The sequence below is a fragment of the Ylistrum balloti genome, unplaced genomic scaffold, assembly GCF_031769215.1.
Source record: "Ylistrum balloti isolate Yb309-2 unplaced genomic scaffold, AGI_CSIRO_Ybal_v1 Utg372922, whole genome shotgun sequence".
Classification (NCBI taxonomy): Eukaryota; Metazoa; Mollusca; class Bivalvia; order Pectinida; family Pectinidae; genus Ylistrum; species Ylistrum balloti.
In genome coordinates this window covers 6669-29404 of record NW_026783182.1, presented here as the reverse complement: position 1 = coordinate 29404, position 22736 = coordinate 6669, and the positions used below count along the sequence as shown (strand labels likewise).

At 36.3% G+C, this 22736-nt stretch overlaps 1 pseudogene; it reads right to left on the bottom strand.

The window, feature by feature from the left end:
• Positions 1 to 3: 3 nt before the first annotated feature.
• Positions 4 to 21945, bottom strand: LOC132564832 (uncharacterized; annotated as a pseudogene).
• Between the last annotated feature and the right edge of the window lie 791 nt (positions 21946 to 22736).

The following is a 22736-nucleotide window of genomic DNA, read 5'->3' as shown; positions in this document are numbered from 1 at the left end:
ATCATTCAGGTATTTAACAACTTCCTTAAGTACATTCACATCTCCCTTACCATCCTCATCACCTCCTGTAATCAATGACCACCAGTCTGTGTCATTGTCAGGTTTGGCTCCCACACTCAGAAGATATAAACCACATTCTGTTGAACCAGTACGACATGCTCTATTTAACAAGCGATGTTTCATCTCATCATTCAGGTATTTAACAACTTCCTTAAGTACATCCACATCTCCCTTACCACCTCATCACCTCCTGTAATCAATGGCCACCAGTCTGTGTCATTGTCAGGTTTGACTCCCACACTCAGAAGATATAAACCACATTCTTTTACACCATATTTACATGCCTTATTTAACACAGCACGTTTATCAACTTTTTTCTCATTCAACAACTCATCGAATCTTTTAACAAATACGGGATCTTTCCATACATCTAGAGACTGAATAATATATCTACTATTATAATCATACTCCTCACACTCAAACTCTCGGAGCAGACGTTCACACAGACATGTACACTGATCTGATGATATAACAATCATGTCTGTGGATGTTTTTGAGGTTGTGAGATAACCGAGGGATTTCACTGGACAATTCTGTATATAACCAACTGGTGTTTTGTTCCAATACAAACGAGCTACTGTGACATGTACAGAATCATGATTAAATCTGTATACTTCATCACCAGACCAACGTTTCTCCTTCACCACTAAAAATCCTAGCAATCTGTCTAAACTTTCTTTTACAAATCCTACTTTTTTCTTGTAAGTCAATGAGGTTCTGTCCTCCTCACCATCAATCAGATTAATATCAAATGATTCCTCTAACAATGTTTTGTTGATTTTATCACTGTTTGGGTCTAGATCTTTAACTTTTATCTTCCCTCCATTGAGGAAAAGAAACAAAATGGCACAACATTCTGATAATCTCAACAATGCTTCATTCAAAAATTCAAAAGGTTTCTCAAAAAATTCCCCACGTTTTGCCTGCAATTCCACAGAGTTATAGAAAAGGTAACAGCATTGGGGAAAGCCAATGCTTGAAGCAGATTTTACAGTACTTTCTATTTCTTTCTCTTCCCATTTATAATTGTTTGGTAGATATTTTTGTAGAAGTTCTTTTCTTTCCTCTAAAATCCTGTATGTGTCAGAACTCATGTCAATGAGGTTATCTTTGGTAAAAACTGGTTTCAAAGATCGCTCTTTCAAATCATTATATATTTCATTACGAATAGTAACAAGCAAAAAATTGGCCTTCATTTGTTGATCTACAAACAGTGTTTTTACATTATTAATTCTTTTGTTCCACTCATCTACATCCGTATTTCTAACATTTCTCTCTCCAAAAATATCATCAATAAAAGTAACCAGACTCGAGTCTGGAGACAATTTATCTAATGTCTTGATGTCATGAAGCTGAAGAGGTTGTCTGCATTGCTGCTCCTTGATCAGCCAGTCCATGAGTTGAAGGGCAGTCGAAGTCTTGCCGTCTCCTGTGTTACCCTTGATCATTATGACTCTGTTCTTTCCGAGTTTCTCTTGTGCGTCATGAAAAGCTTTGGTCTCCATGAACTTTTTCTCCTCTTTTTCTGTTTTAATCCTGTTTATAGTTTGAACTGTAAGAAAATAAAGAAAGGATATATATTAAAAATAAACTAAAAACCTTTATTAGTATACAGCACTTTAAATACGTTAAGATGTAACTTTTAAAGGGCAGTTTGAATGAACATACATTCTATACAACATTTTTATTCCTGTATTACCAAAGTCCAAGATATTATATTGGAATTTATTTTATATTGAATTATGTGTTTCACCAGAATACGACCCGTTTAATGTGTGTATTGTGAGGACCTATAGGAACGGAGAGAATTTGATGTTAGTTATAATAGGGATAAATCTGAGTAACTGTACTGAGATATTTGCGTTTGTGAACAGAAATATAACTTAATAGTTTGATGTCCAAATAATTCCATTGATGATGCATTCTGTTGTGATTCTGGTTTTGAGGAATCTGCTGTAACTTTTCTCACATCGTGCCCAGTCAAGTTGATGCGACTCACCTATCAAGGGTCTTAAGTCAGCATGGATTTCTGTAAAATAAATATTCATATATTTAGTAGGAGTAGTCAGAATTTAAAACACCTGAATTATTAATAAGTATGATTTTTTATGATATTTAGTCTTTAAAAGTTGCATTTTCTCTCTTAACTTCTTATTTGTTCTTATTTTTCCTTTATTAAATCTGAGGATATGGTAGTGATAATAACTTTATGGGTCTGTTAAAGGCAAGAGGGTGACCAAATGACAGCTTACAAATAAAATTTGAAACTGATCCATCCAATTCTTAAGTGCTTCTCAAGAAATAGCAATAACAAATATTATAAGTATCAACATGCATGATAGCCATGATTTAGCCATTTTTATCGTTCCGAAATTCCACAATGCAATAGAAGGGACCAAATTTGAGAAACTACACAAAAACTTTAATAACCAATTCTTGATGGACAGACACAATATTCTCTCATATCCCGCCATATTGGATAGAGTTTGCCCATGTAAGATAGCTATGTAAGAAAATTCTATCTTACATGGGCAAACACGTGCGCAGAGTAATCTGTGTTCAAGGGAGACAACTCTTACAGCGTCGTCTGTTTACATCGATCGGTCATCGTCATGTCAACAAGAAAACACGGTTAACACCTACAATCCTGTATCACAGAAACAATCTGAAACTCGCATCGAATCCTTGTTTGCTGGTTCTCACATTGAAAATTGCCAAATCACCGTAAATATCACCACAAATGTTCCACCACCCAAACGTCGTCGAATCATGGTGATCGAGAGCGACAGCGACTCGAATAGGAGATCGTGTGACGTCACGCATTGAATTTATGAATGGAATTCCTTTGACTATGGTGACGTCATGTCAGCGTCACAGTATTTTGAAAAAATGTTAAAACAGTAAAAAGATACATTGATATATTTCTTAAAATGATCAAATATGTGATTTTGATGATAAAACCATATGTTGAATTATAAAAACCCGTTCCTTGTTGATTTCTTTGAAGTATTTGACGGAACAAGCTCTTTTCGCGGATGTTTACTTACACATACTATATAATCACACAGAGATCATTTTGGTTTTTTCATCTGCGAATAATATATTCATCCTGCAATATACAGAAAAATGGTTTGAAATTTGACAGCAAACTGAAAGTTTGCAAAATATGGGTATGATCGTTAAGAATATCCAGTTCGTTTTTTTATAAAAACCTCGGATTTAAAAAAAAAAAGGGAAAAAAATGAAGATAATGGCCGACCGACTGTCCTTTTCCCAAAATTTTGGTAAAGATATGAGAGAGAAAAAGACTCTTTCATTATGTGTGTATGTAGGATAGGGATATTCCACCCTCGGGGTTACAAAATATGGTAAAACCCTCAGCAGAGCCTCGAGTTTCACCATATTTTGTGACCCTCGGGTGGAATATCCCTATCCTACATACCCGCATATGAAAGAGTCTTATAAGAATTCCTTATTACAGGTACTACTTTAGACCAGCAAAATATATAGTAGAAAAGGATTTTGAGGAGTGTACTATCATCAGATGGTCCGTTAACAATAAATATGACTACAGGCTTAGATTCCTAAAACCTGCTCTGACTATTGGAATCTTTGATAACACTCCACTATATTATGGTTCTTTATCATATTCAGAAAAGAACCGTTCAATATTATTATAACAACTGTGTGCATGTTGCTATTAAACTTGCCAATGGTGTGACTTTTGCTGACTGTTGAAGCTGTGACTGCAGACACATCATTTAATTAATTAGTCAAACCAATTCTAATATCATTCATTTTCATCCTAATAGTCTACACAGTTATATCAACTTTTAAATAGTCATCCATGTTCATGTATATAGTTCCCTGACCAAGTACCTGTCTAGCTGCACAACTCCACCTTACATAAAGTAGCTTCTTGTTACTTATATACAGTCAACCTGTACTCACATGTACTACTCACACAACTAACTTGTACCTGTGTGTACATTTCACATGTAGTATATACTCACACAACTAACCTGTACTTCTGAGTACATTTCACATGTAGTATATACTCACACAACTAACCTGTACTTGTGTGTACATTTCACATGTAGTATATACTCACACAACTAACCTGTACTTGTGTGTACATTTCACATGTAGTATATACTCACACAACTAACCTGTACTTGTGTGTACATTTCACATGTAGTATATACTCACACAACTAACCTGTACTTGTGTGTACATTTCACATGTAGTATATACTCACACAACTAACCTGTACTTGTGTGTACATTTCACATGTACTACATACTCACACAACTAACCTGTACTTGTGTGTACATTTCACATGTAGTATATACTCACACAACTAACCTGTACTTGTGTGTACATTTCACATGTACTACATACTCACACAACTAACCTGTACTTGTGTGTACATTTCACATGTAGTATATACTCACACAACTAACCTGTACTTGTGTGTACATTTCACATGTAGTATATACTCACACAACTAACCTGTACTTGTGTGTACATTTCACATGTAGTATATACTCACACAACTAACCTGTACTTGTGTGTACATTTCACATGTAGTATATACTCACACAACTAACCTGTACTTGTGTGTACATTTCACATGTAGTATATACTCACACAACTAACCTGTACTTGTGTGTACATTTCACATGTACTACATACACACACAACTAACCTGTACTTGTGTGTACATTTCACATGTAGTATATACTCACACAACTAACCTGTACTTGTGTGTACATTTCACATGTACTACATACTCACACAACTAACCTGTACTTGTGTGTACATTTCACATGTAGTATATACTCACACAACTAACCTCTACCAATGTGTACATTTCACATGTAGTACATACTCACACAACTAACTGTACTTAATACTGTGTACATTTCACATGTAGTATATACTCACACAACTAACTGTACTCGTGTGTACATTTCACATGTAGTATATACTCACACAACTAACCTGTACTTGTGTGTACATTTCACATGTACTACATACTCACACAACTAACCTGTACTTGTGTGTACATTTCACATCCACTTCTCTCACAATCAAACTTTATTTGCGTGTATATTTCACATGTATTATGCACACAATTATTTCTTATTTGTGGGTACATTTCATCTTTGCTACTCTCACAACCAGTCTTTACCTGTGTGCACAATTCATACATACTACTCATACAACTAACCTGTACTTGTGTTTATGTTACACTTATACTACATACTAATACAACAAGGACATCTATCATCCAATATCCTTAATACACAGGTCAGTCAATATCCTTAATACACAGGTCAGTCAATATCCTTAATACACAGGTCAGGCAATATCCTTAATATACAGGTCAGTCAATATCCTTAATACACAGGTCAGTCAATATCCTTAATACACAGGTCAGTCAATATCCTTAATACACAGGTCAGTCAATATCCTTAATACACAGGTCAGTCAATATCCTTAATACACAGGTCAGTCAATCAATATCACAGGTCAGTCAATATCCTTGATACACAGGTCAGGCAATATCCTTAATATACAGGTCAGTCAATATCCTTAATATACAGGTCAGGCAATATCCTTAATACACAGGTCAGGCAATATCCTTAATACACAGGTCAGTCAATATCCTTAATACACAGGTCAGTCAATATCATCATACACAGGTCAGTCAATATCCTTAATACACAGGTCAGTCAATATCCTTAATACACAGGTCAGTCAATATCCTTAATACACAGGTCAGTCAATATCCTTAATACACAGGTCAGTCAATATCCTTAATACACAGGTCAGTCAATATCCTTAATACACAGGTCAGTCAATATCCTTAATACACAGGTCAGTCAATATCCTTAATACACAGGTCAGTCAATATCCTTAATACACAGGTCAGTCAATGATGCATCTTTCATGGCTAGTAGCAATTTCTAGTAATTGGCGGACAAAGGAATGTTGTATCATGGCTTCAGTCCTTCGGACCAGGTGAGCTAATAAATATCAAGCAATGCTTCTGACAAAATTTTGGTAATATCCTGCAATTCCAAAGAAAAATGTTCTTTAAGGAATTTATCGATTTTCCCCATTGTGCCCCGTCCCAAAGGAGTAAGATCCACCATTTAGACAATGTTATTTCCCCTTCCTCGAAAGATCATTGAGACCAAATTTGGTTCAAATTTGCTTAGTTGTTTTTGATTGGTTGCAATTTATATGACGTTGGCAGACGCCAGACAACATGGTATCCTTACAGCTTACTTGGCTCTTCAGGCCAGGTGAGCTAAAATTATCCAAAATGTTCGCAGAAAAATATCTGACTTTTTCTTGTATTAACTACATTCTTAATCTTATATACTACACTGTTTTATAAAAAATCAATATTTACTAGGGCTTGTACTTGTACTGGAGCCCCAAGCCAGACAGACATGTTGACAGGCTGTACAACATGACACGTCTGCCCATCAAAATGTCTTATATTTGGTGTTAGGACTGAAGGGAACTTGGGCTGATCAAGACATGTCTGAAGTCATTCCATTCATATTCTACAGTAGTTAAAACACTAGTAGATATTACTATATAAGATAATACATCACCCAATCAGTATGGAACAGTTGTCTAACTTTATTACATTATTTCCTTGTAATTCAATGACTATACACGTTATATTTTAGGTTTTACCTCCTGTCAGAAGGTAACATCAATAAACAAGTGCAGTACTGATACAGTGATACCAACCTGTTACAAAGTCTAACTTGAAAATAGAGCTATCTACACATCTGATCTAACCAGTAACTATTGTACATAGGAATGTGACGTCATGTACCGAGGGAGACCTACACATCTGATCTAACCAGTAACTATTGTACATAGGAATGTGACACCATGTATCGTTGGAAATCTACAAAACTGATATGTGCTTTTAAAACAAACCTGTAGATTGTTGCTGGCTTGTATCTGCTGGCTTCAGTTTTTTGGCTGCCGATGGACCAGCTTCACCTACAAGTAAGACAATGTTGTCACATGATAATTAATAATCATAATTTTTTTTTCACCAGTTCATTTAAGTGTTTCAAAGGATCCACAAGTATGACATAACTAGTGGTTTAAATATTTTCCCTACCCTAAAGACAACACTCTTTGATATGGCTGACTGATCCGACTAAACAAAATTCTATTTTTACTAAATTTCTCCAAAAATTGACAAAAAAAATCTCTTCATCCAAGGGTGATTCAGACCAAACCGAGACAGCATCATGACCTACCTATAGAAGATGTAATATTTCAAAGAATTGCTATTTCCCCAATAACAGGCCTGTTCCTCAAACCTTAAGTGCCGAGAAACACGGTTAGTTTGTATAAAACTGAATCCTCTTCACCAAGGATGTTTGTAACTAAATACAAAATATGGAATGAACAGTATTGAAGATGATTCTACACAGTAATAAGCTGAACCAGAAATCAGGACAATCAGTGTGATACATCATATCAATACTGCTTCTATACATCAGACCCAATATCACATCACACTGCCAGCAACTAATTCTGATCATTATTATTGTCAGTTCTCACCTCTATTCAGTATACCCTGGATATTACTTCCCTGTTCTTCCACATAATTAGCCATTCTTCGATTTATCGATCTTAATTTCTGTATAAAAAAATCATAATTTCCTATTGAAATCTTCTCAGCATCACGAAGGTCGACAAATAGGTCCTTTATCTGTTTAATGTTTGCAATCTGTCGTGGAGATAGTGGGCAATTTTCGAATAGATTCTTCAATTCATTTATCTGGGAGTCGTTTAACTGTTGCTGGAGTTCAAATGCCAACTGATTGTGGGCGGCTACAGCTTCTTCATTTACAGATGCCATTTCTTTGATCTCTCACACCTGAAAAAGATAAAAAAAAAATCAATTATCTTTATTAGACACAAAATTTTAACAAGAGACCCATGGGCCTTAACGGTCATCTGACATAAAATACAAGATTTCAAATTTTGAACTTATTCACCTGGATTTAAGAATCAAGGGCACTCAGCCACCACCTTGAAAGTGGATTAAGGTTATTCATTTCAACAAACTTCGTAAACCTTCATCCCAGCATGCTACAGGCCAAATATCATCACCCTGGGTGTTCTGGTTATTCAGAGGATGTTTGAAGTAACAAACTTTGATCAGTGCCATGTCATGATAATTTCATGCAAGTTTTGGCTCAATAGCACTGGTAGAACTAGAGAAGAAGTCGAAAATGTGTTTTCAAAATGGCGGTCATGGCGGCCATCTTGGATTTCGGACCAACCCGAAATTAAAAAACTTTGGTCAGGACCATGTCACGATCGTTTCAGGTAAGTTTCAGCTCAATGTCACAAATAGAACTTGAGAAGAAGTTGAAAATGTGTTTTCAATGTATTTTCAAAATGGCGGCCATCTTGGATTTCGGACCAACTCGAAATTAACAAACTGTGGTCAGTGCCCTGTCACGATCATTTCATGTAAGTTTCAGCTCAATGAGACATGTAGAACTTGAGAAGTTGAAATTGTCTACGACGGACGACGCCGGACAAAAGGCGATCGCCCTTCGGGTCAGATGACCTAAAAATGGCAACAATTCTGTAAATAATAGGTTTTGAGCCCTGACTTTAGAACACTGTACATACTCTTATTAAGATAAATGCATGCAAAATGATACTCTGAACTAGAAAGTGACTTTGTTGCAGGGGGAGGAGGACGGGTATATATTTAGATAATAAAAGTGGATATTATCACACAGTGAACTCTGAAAATGTACATATACATATTGTATAGCTATGTGTGTTTTACTAGATATCATATATACTTGCTTCATGATAGATATGAGATATCTTATGTATTCCTCAAAACATATATCTTACACAGTATATATATCACTCAAGTATCCAAATAGCTTTAATTGTGGACAAAAATATTTGTCTCCATCTACAGATACCTGCCAAGAACATAATATTCCTTCCTTATTACAAAACATTTACCAGTAAAAAGAAAAGCGACTCTAATGTTTGATGTTTGATGATCAGGACTTATTTTTGTTGATAGAATGTGGGTCATCATTAAACTTTAATTACATTGTCTTTGGTTGAAATGTATCATTTCAAATTATTTACCAGTTAAGATATTAAAACTCTTACCCTATCAGATAAGTAATTTGTCCATTGATTTTGGTAAGATTTACTTCATAATGTTATAACAACATATACATATATACCAGTAACGGTATCAGATAAAACGAGACCCCAGTGGGATCTTGGCGCCCACCATTTGAGGATCTGTTTTCAGTTCTTGAAGATTTATTTATTTATTTATTTATTTTTGTTGCAGGTGTTGTAAATGTACTCAATGATGGCACAAGATATTTTTATAGGGATATAGTGATAAAATGAACACCCTTTATTAAGTTGTATACTTATTAAATTCAAAATGGATGATGATGGTGATGATGATGATGAAATGATGCACATGTACAAGAGCGCAACAAGTATAATAAAAGTTCAAAGTTTTTTAAAACTTTTTTTTTGAAGTTTATTTTATTACATTAATGTTTTTGTAACACCAACACTTAAATATTAGGAATTGTTGACATTTTTAATAAATCAATTCTTCTGTTACTTCTCATGTGTCAACCCATATGCCATTAACTCAATTCATTGCATGGTTTAGTATACATACCCTAAACAGTGTATTTATCAATGTTTACTTAATTTAGAAAATCTGAAACTTGAGAATGACTGATCATGTAGGTAAGAAATAGCCATAAAACAATTACTCGCTGTTCAAATCCAAGATGGAGAGCTATGGCCATTTTGTTTTTTCAGATTATTTTAGATATGGGACAATGCTTAACTAGGTACCAAGAGGAAGCTAAATAAGAAATTTGAGAAGGATCCTGTCACAGCGATAACAAACTACTGTATTACTGTCGACATCCAAGATGGCTGCCTGTGGACCACCTTGATTTCAAATCAGTCCAAAAAAGGTACAATGCACAACTAGCACCTATGAAATATCAGAAGGGTCCATCCAGTACTTCCTCAGAAATAGCGGTAACAAGATTTTACTCTCAAAATCCAAGATGGCTGCCTGTCAGCCATCTTGATTTCGGATCAGTCCAAAAAAGGTAATATGCACAATAAGGGACCAAGGGGAACCTGCATATGAAATTTGAGAAAGATCCATGAAGTACTTTCCCAGAAATAGCGGTAACAAACTTTTACTTTCAAATTCTCAAACTAAGGTATGTATGTGTGTATGTGCAGTGTGTGTAGATGTGTCAAAAATGTAATATGTTTAGGAGTGTTTGTGTATTTAGAATGGTCTCAAGATAGGACGTGTTAAATGTTCTATATGTTGTATTTACTCTGCTACTCCATATAAATTTGTTTGAGTGAATGGAAAGGAATTTATTCGATACGTGGGCACATAATGACGATGATGATGATAAAGAAATACATTTTCCGTGTGCTTAATAATAGGTCCGAGGACCGTGCCCTGTGGGACCCCGGATGTAAGTGGGACACGATCAATCACTGCCGAATGGTTATTTAGGAAAGCGGGAAATCCAGTTAACGGGTGTTAGACTAGAAATAGAATAATTAGCTCACAGAGATCAAAGCGTTATCAAGTTGCGCTTACCCGATGATGTGTAATTATGAAATATTTTGTTTTAATTTGTTTTAAATGGCAACGACAACCAGGACACCCTCCATCAACTACATTGAAATCAGGACGATTAAGCGATTGAACCAACCAACACGAAAGAGAAACGCCAGTCACAACATGTCTAAAACTTACAGGCGGGACATATCCCCTACGCTACCTAGCATGGTTTCCTAGAAAATAATGGAAAGGGTAGACCTATTCAGAGTGAGATATTTACTAAATAACAAGAGGCACACGGGCCTTAACGGTCATCTGACTCTAAAGACATATGTATGAAAGAGACCAAATAAGATTAAAATAGATTACCCAACAACAGCTAACATATTGTTTATACATGTACTACACAAATGTCATTACTCCGGACATATTGCTGCTGAGAAAGCATGCTACAGGCCAAATATTTGACCCCTGTAACCTTGAAAGCGGGTCACGGCCATTCACATCAACATATGTGGTAGCCCTTCAACCCATCATGCTAAAGGCCCAATATCACCACCCTGGGACTTTTGGTTATTGAGAAGAATTCATCCTGACCCTTAGACTCAGATAACCTAAACAACGGGGTCGGTACACCGACACATATCCGGAAATGTCATGATATTCAGCACGGATTAAAATATAATGCATTCTGTCACCGTATTGAATCACTATCTTATGTTTAGCGGGAAAATTCTGAAACTTCATTTGCCATTGAATAACTCCGAGCCACCGGGTTACTGGAAAGGCCAAGAGCGATAACTCTTGAACAACTTAGTCACTCTTTCTGAATCTTATTTAGTTATCAGCATTTGTCCCAGTAGTTTTAACGTTAATACAGTTAAGCAAGCTTTATTCAAGATATAGTTAAATAACGTCAGTATCTTTAAACATTTCCCCCAGAGTTTAAAATACAGTTTTAAATAACAAATGATTTTGAAAACTACAAAATCGATTGGATTACGGGACTGGTACATGGTGGTAATTTAAGACATTAACAATACCATTTTGTATATTACTTATCTGGACCGCTCGACATATTTTCTATATTTACTTTATTATAATTCATAAAGATGGTAATTTACATTCATCACTTCATTATATACCTCAATGTCACCTACTTGAAACAACGGTTGATTACAATCACCAATTACAATAGGATGAAGTAATGAAATTACACTACCACCACTGGGATTCGAACTAGTGACCTTCCGGTCTCTAGCCGGACACTCTACCGCTCGACTAAAGGGAAATCCCCACTGTTTACAGTAGTTTTGAAACTTCATTATTTTCAACAGGTTTATTCACTTTAAGAATACTAACCAACACTTTATCATACACATGACTGGATCGACCTCATTTCGAAGAAAATGTTTCATTTCAGTTTCTTTCTTCTATATCTAAGTCCGTGCTTGTAGTTATTGAGGAAAAATACCCACTTAACTACGTACATAAGTAATTATAATTATAGATATTATAAGTAAATTATGCTTAATACAAACTATGGCTCCGAGAGGAAGTCATTCCTGAAATGTATGTCCTAAATAAGAAAGCATTTTCTTAAATGGTATAAGATACTGATTGGTTTCGAGACCATGTGACATACCCTATATATTAAGAAAAGCGAGATGCAACTAAAACATACATTTAAGTCCACCAAACGAAGTGGGAGACTTGTTTTTATCCCGTTTAAATTTCCTACTATTATTTCATTATCAAAGTCTCGTAACTCTGGCAACTTGTGACGGATTTATACCAATATATATCAAAATGCTTCTTGACATAAAACAATACACCAAATTTGATTCAAATCCTACAGTAGAAAATAAAAACTCATTTGATTGAAATGAAGAAAATACATTTTTCGTATTAGGGTTCTTAAAGTCCCGTTAACAATGGCCGATTTTTTTGTGCCAATATCGAACTCATCAGAGATCTTATTCATATAAAGAACATACAAAATATACTAAATTTAGTTAAAATCTGACGGGGAAAAGCTATTCGATGGAAACAGACAGAGGGTCCATGATCTTCTTGTTTCTTTCCCCAAACTTGTCTCCAACTCATTCATTTTAGCAGCAGATACGTCCCGCAAGTATCTGAATCCAAAAAATAGAATACGATAAAATTTAACTACATACTAATTCTCCAAAACCTCGTCTGTCAATACATACAGATTATTGTTATTAGTACCTCTCGTTTTTTCGGTGCATACTCTGACCCATTTATTTTCCGTAAGCACAAATAAATTAACCTACCTTCGTTACCTACTGCTAGCGATGATACTGTACCCCAGGTCTGATTTTGTTTTACATTTGTGTTTCTTCACATTTCCTATAAACCTAGTCATTTCTTCCTCTTTGATCATTTCGTCTAGCTCGTGAATACTATTTTCCCGCTGTTCGCGAACTGCCAACAATTCTCTTTTTATCTTCAGCTGTCTTTTGCGAAATGAACAGAAGCGTCTAATGACGTCATAAGAGATCCCGATGACGTAATATCGACCCAGGCCGATAATTAGTTATCAACCTCGACTGATGTTATATGGACTCGGACTGACTGAAACTGTTTATTCGCCAGGGCACTGATATGATCATGCGAACAACATCTTTATCACGCGGACAAAATATTAAGGACGAAAGAAGGACGAAAGTGTGATAAAGAGTAAAACATCAAACCTTACATATACATTGTAGGTTTGTCAAGAGTCGTTCTCAATATTTTAACTAAGATCAACATAACACCAGGATATCAAGTTAATTAAGCATGGAGTTCATATTTTCTGAAATGTTACTTTACAATAATACAACACTCCCAACAAAGTCTTAATATATAGCAGTGATTACAGCTATATTTGTAGTATTACTAGTGATCCGATGTAAATATATACAGGGAATATATAGCAGAGAATACAGCTATATTTGTAGTATTACTAGTGATCCGATGTAAATATATACAGGGAATATATAGCAGAGAATACAGCTATATTTGTAGTATTACTAGTCATCCGATGTAAATACATACAGGGAAGATATAGCAGAGAATACAGCTATATTTGTAGTATTACTAGTCATCCGATGTAAATACATACAGGGAAGATATAGCAGAGAATACAGCTATATTTGTAGATATACAGGGAATATATAGCAGAGAATACAGCTATATTTGTAGTATTACTAGTCATCCGATGTAAATATATACAGGGAATATATAGCAGAGAATACAGCTATATTTGTAGTATTACTAGTCATCCGATGTAAATATATAATATATAGGAGATATACAGCTATATTTGTAGTATTACTAGATCCGATGTAAATATATACAGGGAATATATAGCAGAGAATACAGCTATATTTGTAGTATTACTAGTGATCCGATGTAAATATATACAGGGAATATATAGCAGAGAATACAGCTATATTTGTAGTATTACTAGTGATCCGATGTAAATATATACAGGGAATATATAGCAGAGAATACAGCTATATTTGTAGTATTACTAGTGATCCGATGTAAATATATACAGGGAATATATAGCAGAGAATACAGCTATATTTGTAGTATTACTAGTCATCCGATGTAAATATATACAGGGAATATATAGCAGAGAATACAGCTATATTTGTAGTATTACTAGTCATCCGATGTAAATATATACAGGGAATATATAAAGAATAGATACACAGGACAAATGCTTGGAGAAGAGCGGGGGAGAATCAAATTACATTAAGATTAAGTATATAGTAAAACGTTTATACACGAAAATACCGGAATAAAACCAGGACAGTTATCTATGTAACAGATTAATGTGTGCCTCCGGCATGAACCCCTACAATGTTCCTACCAGCTCGGCGACAGTAAATAGCACACTTGTATCTCTACATTTCAAAGGTTTCCTAAAAAATATCTGTTCTATCGATAAAAAGTTACAGCATCTACTCAATCGGTACCATGACATACACTAAAATAAATGTCGGTGATATGTATGTGTACCAGGGGTAGAAAGTCTAGATCCTTAATCTGATGGTAGTGATTACTTCAGGGTATATATTCAAAACGTAACAATGTCTGTCACGATACTCCAACCAGTCTAACAGAGAGCTGGCTTTTAAAACTTTCCGTCCGTCCTCATAACACCCCCCCCCCCCCAAAAAAAAAAAAAACAAAACACACACACACACACACCATTCACCCTCGAAAATTGTGTCAGTAAAACAAATTGATTGTAAAACTCTCGAAATGTTAGCTTTTTAGCTGTCTCTGACAACTTCTTACTAATTAGGTGTGTCTTTCAGGGATGAAATTATAGATAAATGAAAGGAAAAAAGGCGTAAATACATACATTTAAGTTTACAGGTAACTCTTTGTTCCTGTCCTTCTTCTGTTACAGCTCTTTCTCCGAATAAACAGATAAAGTCCTGGTTGTGACTGCTGACCTACATAAACGGACGTTTGAACAAACAATATTAGCCTTGTTGTGTGCTGTTGCTAACAGTGACGATAAGGCGGGTAGACTGCACAGGTGATGTGTCAAGGTTGTTTTTAAAGTTCTGCGGTTTAACCGTCACGGAGTGTCAGGTAATTGTGTGTTATGCTAGTAATTTATACCTCTATGTCACAAGACATGGAGCTAAATCCTGCCTTACAGAAATCTGAAAATTCGCCGTCTGGTCCAGTACTGAACAGTATATATATAAGTAAGACTACCAGACAACGGTGCAGATAGATCAGACCCTACAGGAGAAAGAGACAGAAAAGAAAGAAGAAAAAAAAAGCACCTGCATGCGCACTGATAACTTTTTATTAACATACAGTCCGTCGGATGGGACTTAAAGCTGTGGTGTCCCGTGTGAAGGTTGGTCCGCCCTAGCACGAAAAGAACCCCCTGGATTATTCGAAAAAGAGAAGGCTTATTGCAAGCCGGTCCAGGGGTTCCTAGATACGTAGGTAGGGATAATGACAAGGATAATAATCTCTCGGACGGCCATCCAAAATATATAATATCAAATTACACAGTTACCGACTAGTTCCAATAGGGTCGCACACACAGTGTGTTAGTTTTCTGTTAAGTGCATTTAGCACACTTTTTTCTCAAAATTAAACTATAATAGTACATCAGGGCAGTGATATGAATAGAGTAGGATATATATATAACCCTGATGAATAAATAGGAATTAATATGCGGTAGGATAGAATTACATATACAAAATTTCATATCGGTGCACCTCAAATAAACAGGTTCCCCAATCCTTTCTAATTTAAATAATTCCCCAGGGCCAGTGCCTAACGGCAGTCGTAAGTCCCTTACGTTTAGCTCAATAAGTTAAACACCATAGTTTCAGAGGTCGCACAATTTTTCGGACCTAACACACAAAATATTAGTAGATCTGTATAAATCGACACCACCTTACATACTCTCTATCCCCCTCTTCCCTAGGACGACACTTATCTCCATCGCCGGATGAAGATCGGGACGGTGTAAAGCACCAGAAGAAAACCCTTGGACGCGAAGTCGGTTAGGGACACATCAGGACACCAGAGACGCCTACAAAATTCTAAGTTACCGTGATTAAGTTAGGTGTTAGGTACAGGCGACTCACCCCCCTCTCTCCTATATTCCCCTTCCCTTCCTCTCACTACATACTTTCCCCCTTCTATTCCCTCCTATCTTTTCTCGTCCTCTGAAAGGCCTAAAGGCCATAATAGAGGACGTTAATCCCCTTAATAATTAATAATAAAAAGACAACGGAAGGTTCTTTATTACTAGTCTATTTCTTGCTGAAACGTAAAATAAATACGCTTATATAATAAATACACAAGCGTTGTTAGAAACACCATCGACTGGTAAGTCCGAGTTTGTCCCCCTATACCGGATCTTAGACATTATGACGGACAGATAGATCAACATGTCTAAAGTCTGGGGAGGCGAGTGTAGGCGAGGAAATATTTACCCGGGGGTAGTGTCACCTAACCATTAGGCTATAACTGCGGGATCAATGCAATTATTTTATATAAGTGTCACAAGTAATAGGTAAATGAGCGGCATCGAAAATAATAAATATATCAGCTCGACAACCCACACATCCAGTCAACCAGAAGACTTACGACACTCTCGCCATTATCCTTTCATACAAGACTGAAAATGTAACACATTTGTGTATGTTCCAAATTTAAATATTAAAGTCATTTTTTATCATTAAAGTAACATATTCGTAAATTTTATTACATTGGCATAAATCACGGCCAATGGTTATCCGTAAAACGAGCGATATCACAGACGAGCGATATTTCATACACATTTAATTGATAATTTTCCCATAGACATTATAGTTTCATCTATAGCTTAGTCAGTGATATTACATAACGAAACACACGTTTACTTATATGACACAAAACCAGCCTTGCACAATCTCGCATGCTTGTACATGCAAACGCAGAATTTTATTCTTCCTTCGTCCAAACATAAATGTATAAAGGGGACGACGTATTTTATGCATTATTGAATTATTGTTACATGCATAATGTATGTTCAATTAATTGATAGCGAGCATCTTTCCCACACTGACTAGAATTCAATATTCGAGCGCAAACTATGCATACAAAGCTTTATATGTATACATAGGTACTGTACAAGAGAAATCTTCATTGATATCAATCCATTACACAACACTAAGATATATACATGTGGTCTTTGTCCATATCGTTGCTATATGTACAATTCAAAGCAAACCAATATATTAAGTGTTACTAATTACAGGGGTTTTTATTATCAAGCTTTCAATTAAGTTTGAAATACTTTACTTACTTGTATGAGAACTACATTTTCAATATCATAGCAAACAGATGGTAGTGACACAATAATCTGGTTTCTATTAAAAAAAGTACACGAACCTTGTAACTATAACTTCTTAGATATAAAGTATACAATTTTATTGTGAGTACTCGTCATCTTCCGACCATTTACATGTGTAAACCGTTTTATGACATTGTTTTAATACGTCACCGCAAAAATGATTTTACTTAAAACCAGAACAGAGAACAAACGTGCGTTTTCCGCAGGAAAGTAAATCTATTTCACTTAAAAAGTGTATTTAATTTCTATTTCACTTAAAAAGTGTATTTAATTTCTACTGAAGAGGAACGGAAAATGAAACACTTTGACCAAAAGGTTTTGTGTGATTTTCATTCCCCTTTAGTTTAATACCCTAACCTCGAATACCATGAGATAATCTGATGGAACAGACAACGGGAATGTGAATACGGGATGGGATGGCGATATAACTTGGTCGGGCATTTTCACGTTATTCACACGTCGCCAGAGAATCGGCCCACGTCGACTGGACCGTCGACGGGCAGAGTCAAGGAGACGAGAAACCACCATCATATTATACAGTACTGACATAAGAGAACGGAAGTCAACAGTATATTTCCATTAAAACAAGACAACGATTCCAATTTAATTCTTAATTTGACATCACTGCAACCTATTGATCTGTAATTCGTACTTCAGTTATGGTATATGTGAAACAAAATGACACTTATATGTAACAATCAGTGCGACAGGCCAGCACTGGTAACCTACTCTCTATCTTGGTGTCGATCAAAAAATAGACCGTCTGTTATCACGTAACCATACGGTGTAGGTCGACTGGTGGGCAGACAGAACGGGTAATCTAACTGGTGTACATACCGATAGTCACGATAGCTTCTTAGGGGTAATGTTAGGTCCATAGGGGGGTAATGTTAGGTCCATAGGGGTAATGTTAGGTCCATAGGGGTAATGTTAGGTCCATAGGGGTAATGTTAGATCCTTAGGGTAATGTTAGGTCCTTAGGGGTAATGTTAGGTCCTTAGGGGTAATGTTCCTTAGGGGTCCTTAGGGGTAATGTTAATGTCCTTAGGGGTAGAGGGGTAATGTTAGATCTTAGGGGTAATGTTAGATCCTTAGGGGTAATGTTAGATCCTTAGGGGTAATGTTAGGTCCTTAGGGGTAATGTTAGGTCCTTAGGGGTAATGTTAGGTCCTTAGGGGTAATGTTAGGTCCTTAGGGGTAATGCTAGATCCTTAGGGGTAATGTTAGGTCCTTAGGGGTAATGTTAAGTTCTTAGGGGTAATGCTAGCTTCTTAGGGGTAATGCTAGATCCTTAGGGTAATGCTAGATCCTTAGGGGTAATGTTAGATCCTTAGGGGTAATGTTAGGTCCTTAGGGGTAATGTTAGGTCCTTAGGGGTAATGTTAGGTCCTTAGGGGTAATGTTAAGTTCTTAGGGGTAATGCTAGATCCTTAGGGGTAATGCTAGATCCTTAGGGGTAATGTTAGGTCCTTAGGGGTAATGTTAGGTTCTTAGGGGTAATGCTAGATCCTTAGGGGTAATGTTAGGTCCTTAGGGGTAATGTTAGGTCCATAGGGGGTAATGTTAGGTTCTTAGGGGTAATGTTAGATCCTTAGGGTAATGTTAGATCCTTAGGGGTAATGTTAGGTCCTTAGGGGTAATGTTAGATCCTTAGGGGTAATGCTAGATCCTTAGGGGTAATGTTAGGTTCTTAGGGGTAATGCTAGATCCTTAGGGGTAATGCTAGATCCTTAGGGGTAATGCTAGATCCTTAGGGGTAATGTTAGATCCTTAGGGGTAATGTTAGATCCTTAGGGGTAATCCTTAGGGGTAATGTTAAGTTCTTAGGGGTAATGCTAGATCCTTAGGGGTAATGCTAGGTTCTTCGGGTAATGCTCATCTACAAGAGGTAATGTTCATTTACGAGGAGGTAATTTAGAAATTACAGGTGATATAATATATGTACGGATGATAAAAAAACTTCCAGATGACTGTTTGTAGTCACATCACTCTCTAATCCTTTACTGGTTGTGTTTTAAGAACATCTATTCTATCACTTTCAGTTTTAGCTCCTTCATATTTTGATAGACAAACATTTCAGTACTGAAAATATTCCTTTGAAATGTTACTTTCTGCTGTTTCAGAGATACAGCAACTTTGATTATCAAGTTAAGAAAGGCGACATAAATCCTACGATTTATCTAATCATGACGGAACTATTTATATGACGTCATCTTCCTTAAGGAGAAACTACACCGCCAAACAGCCATGGGGGATAGTAGAAGTAAACACAATATCGCCTACAAATATTTGTTTCTTTAACTGATCAAAAAGTGATCACATCAACTATTGGATTCCACCATAAAAATGTTTAGTTTTGAACCCGTAAACATATACTGAGGTACAATGTACACACGAGAAAAAGAAATATAATGTCACACTAACTTAGCCCACTTGTATTGGCGTGACACACAAGAACCTGACGGTTTGTAGATGAATTTACAATATTTCAATGTCGCTTACATAGAAATATCTGAACAAATATTGTCTATACTTTCACCTTGATTCATTCGTTTTTTATATAGAGTTTGATGAAAAATAATGTATGCATTGAGCTTAACTGAAATAACAAAACTTCATCCGACATTATGTTATATAAAAATTTCTTAAACTGAAGATATTATGAATGAAAAGTGTTTTATAATCATTAATTACATATGAATATTTATCATATTTGACTCAAATGTCGGGACCCAAAACCACACGACGGTACAGAAAACCACACGACGGTACACAAAACCACACGACAGGACAAAAAAAATCACACGACGGTACACAAAACCACACGACATGACAAAATAACCACACGACGGTTCACAAAACCACATGACAGGACAAAAAAACCACACGACGGTACACAAAACCACACGACAGGACAAAAAAAAATCACACGACGGTACACAAAACCACACGACATGACAAAATAACCACACGACGGTTCACAAAACCACATGACAGGACAAAAAAAAACACACGACGGTACACAAAACCTCACGACGGTACACAAAACCACACGACAGGACAAAAAAAAATCACACGACGGTACACAAAACCACACGAACCACACGACGGTACACAAAACCACACGACAGGACAAAAAAAAACCACACGACGGTACACAAAACCACACGACAGTAAAAAAAACCACACGACGGTACACAAAACCACACGACGGTACACAAAACCACACGACAGGACAAAAAAAACACACGACGGTACACAAAACCACACGACAGGACAAAAAAACCACACAACGGTACACAAAACCGTACGACAGGACAAAAAACACACGACGGTACACAAAACCACACGACAGGACAAAAAAAAAACCACACGACGGTACACAAAACCACACGACAGGACAAAAAAAAACACGACGGTACACAAAACCACACGACAGGTACAAAAAACACACACACACAAACCACACGACAGGACAAAAAAACACACGACGGTACACAAAACCACACGACAGGACAAAAAAACACACGACGGTACACAAAACCACACGACAGGACAAAAAAACACACGACGGTACACAAAACCACACGACAGGACAAAAACACACGACAGCACAAAAAAAAACCACACGATGGTACACAAAACCACACGACAGGACAAAAAAACACACGACGGTACACAAAACCACACGACAGGACAAAAAACACACGACGGTACACAAAACCACACGACAGGACAAAAAAACACACGACGGTACACAAAACCACACGACAGGACAAAAAAACACACGACGGTACACAAAACCACACGACAGGACAAAAAAACACACACGACGGTACACAAAACCACACGACAGGACAAAAAAAAACACACGACGGTACACAAAACCACACGACAGGACAAAAAAAAAACACACGACGGTACACAAAACCACACGACAGGACAAAAAAACACACGACGGTACACAAAACCACACGACAGGACAAAAAAACACACGACGGTACACAAAACCACACGACAGGACAAAAAAAACACACGACGGTACACAAAACCACACGACAGGACAAAAAAAACACACGACGGTACACAAAACCACGCTATGCTATGTAAGAACAAATGAAGGCTAATACACTAACACAAATTCTGATAATCCTGTAATCTCAAGTGATAGGATCAACTGCTCAAACCTATAACGAATGATGCAGAAATAGAATATAATTAGATGTGTGTACCTACTTTGATGTATCCGGGATCTTGCGGACAGAACGTTGTAATACACAAAACTCAATGTACACACCAGTGAAGTCTCAACGTGACCGTGCAGACACAACTCCAAAATATGTTTTACACCGAAAGTCGTCTGACCCAGTTTATAAACAGATTGGTTGTGTAAACACTTATGTCATGGAAAAATAGGGGAATTTTCCTGTGACGTACATTCATAAATCAGCCAATCGAATTTCTTCCTTTCACAATCCATACACGGGGTTTGATTCCCGGAAAGGATGTGAAAAGGTATGGGGTCAACTGCCTGACCACGTGTGTTTCCCCGGGTATTCCGGTTTCCTCTCACAGTAAGACCGTTCGCGCATTTTCATCCGGGGCAACAACAGTGATTAATATAAGTTGGAAAAACTTGTTTTGCAATTGTTGTAAATTAAAGAAAGTTTATTATTATTAATTATTTGTTACTCAATAAAGATGTTAACAATTTTCATAAACAGCTAACAATACTTATTCCTCTGAAAGTATTTGGATCAGACAAAACTCATTTTCTATGTACTGTGGTTATCACAGCAACTGACCAGTCAATAAGATATCCTTACCCACCAATAACATTCATTTATGATCCCATCTAGACCAGGAGACTTGCCTCTTTTAAAATTCTTTATATCATTTATTTCATCAACAGTAATAGGAACAAACACAACACGTAAGGTTTACCTTGACATGTATCTTTTTGTTAACAAAATCAATGAAAAATGAGAGCGATACAAAAGTAACGAAACTAAAATTTCCTTCTTGACGGTATGAAACTTTAAATGATTCATTACTGTGACAGGAAGAGGCATCATTTAATGTTTCCGTATTAGATGTATATATAATGTGTGTCTG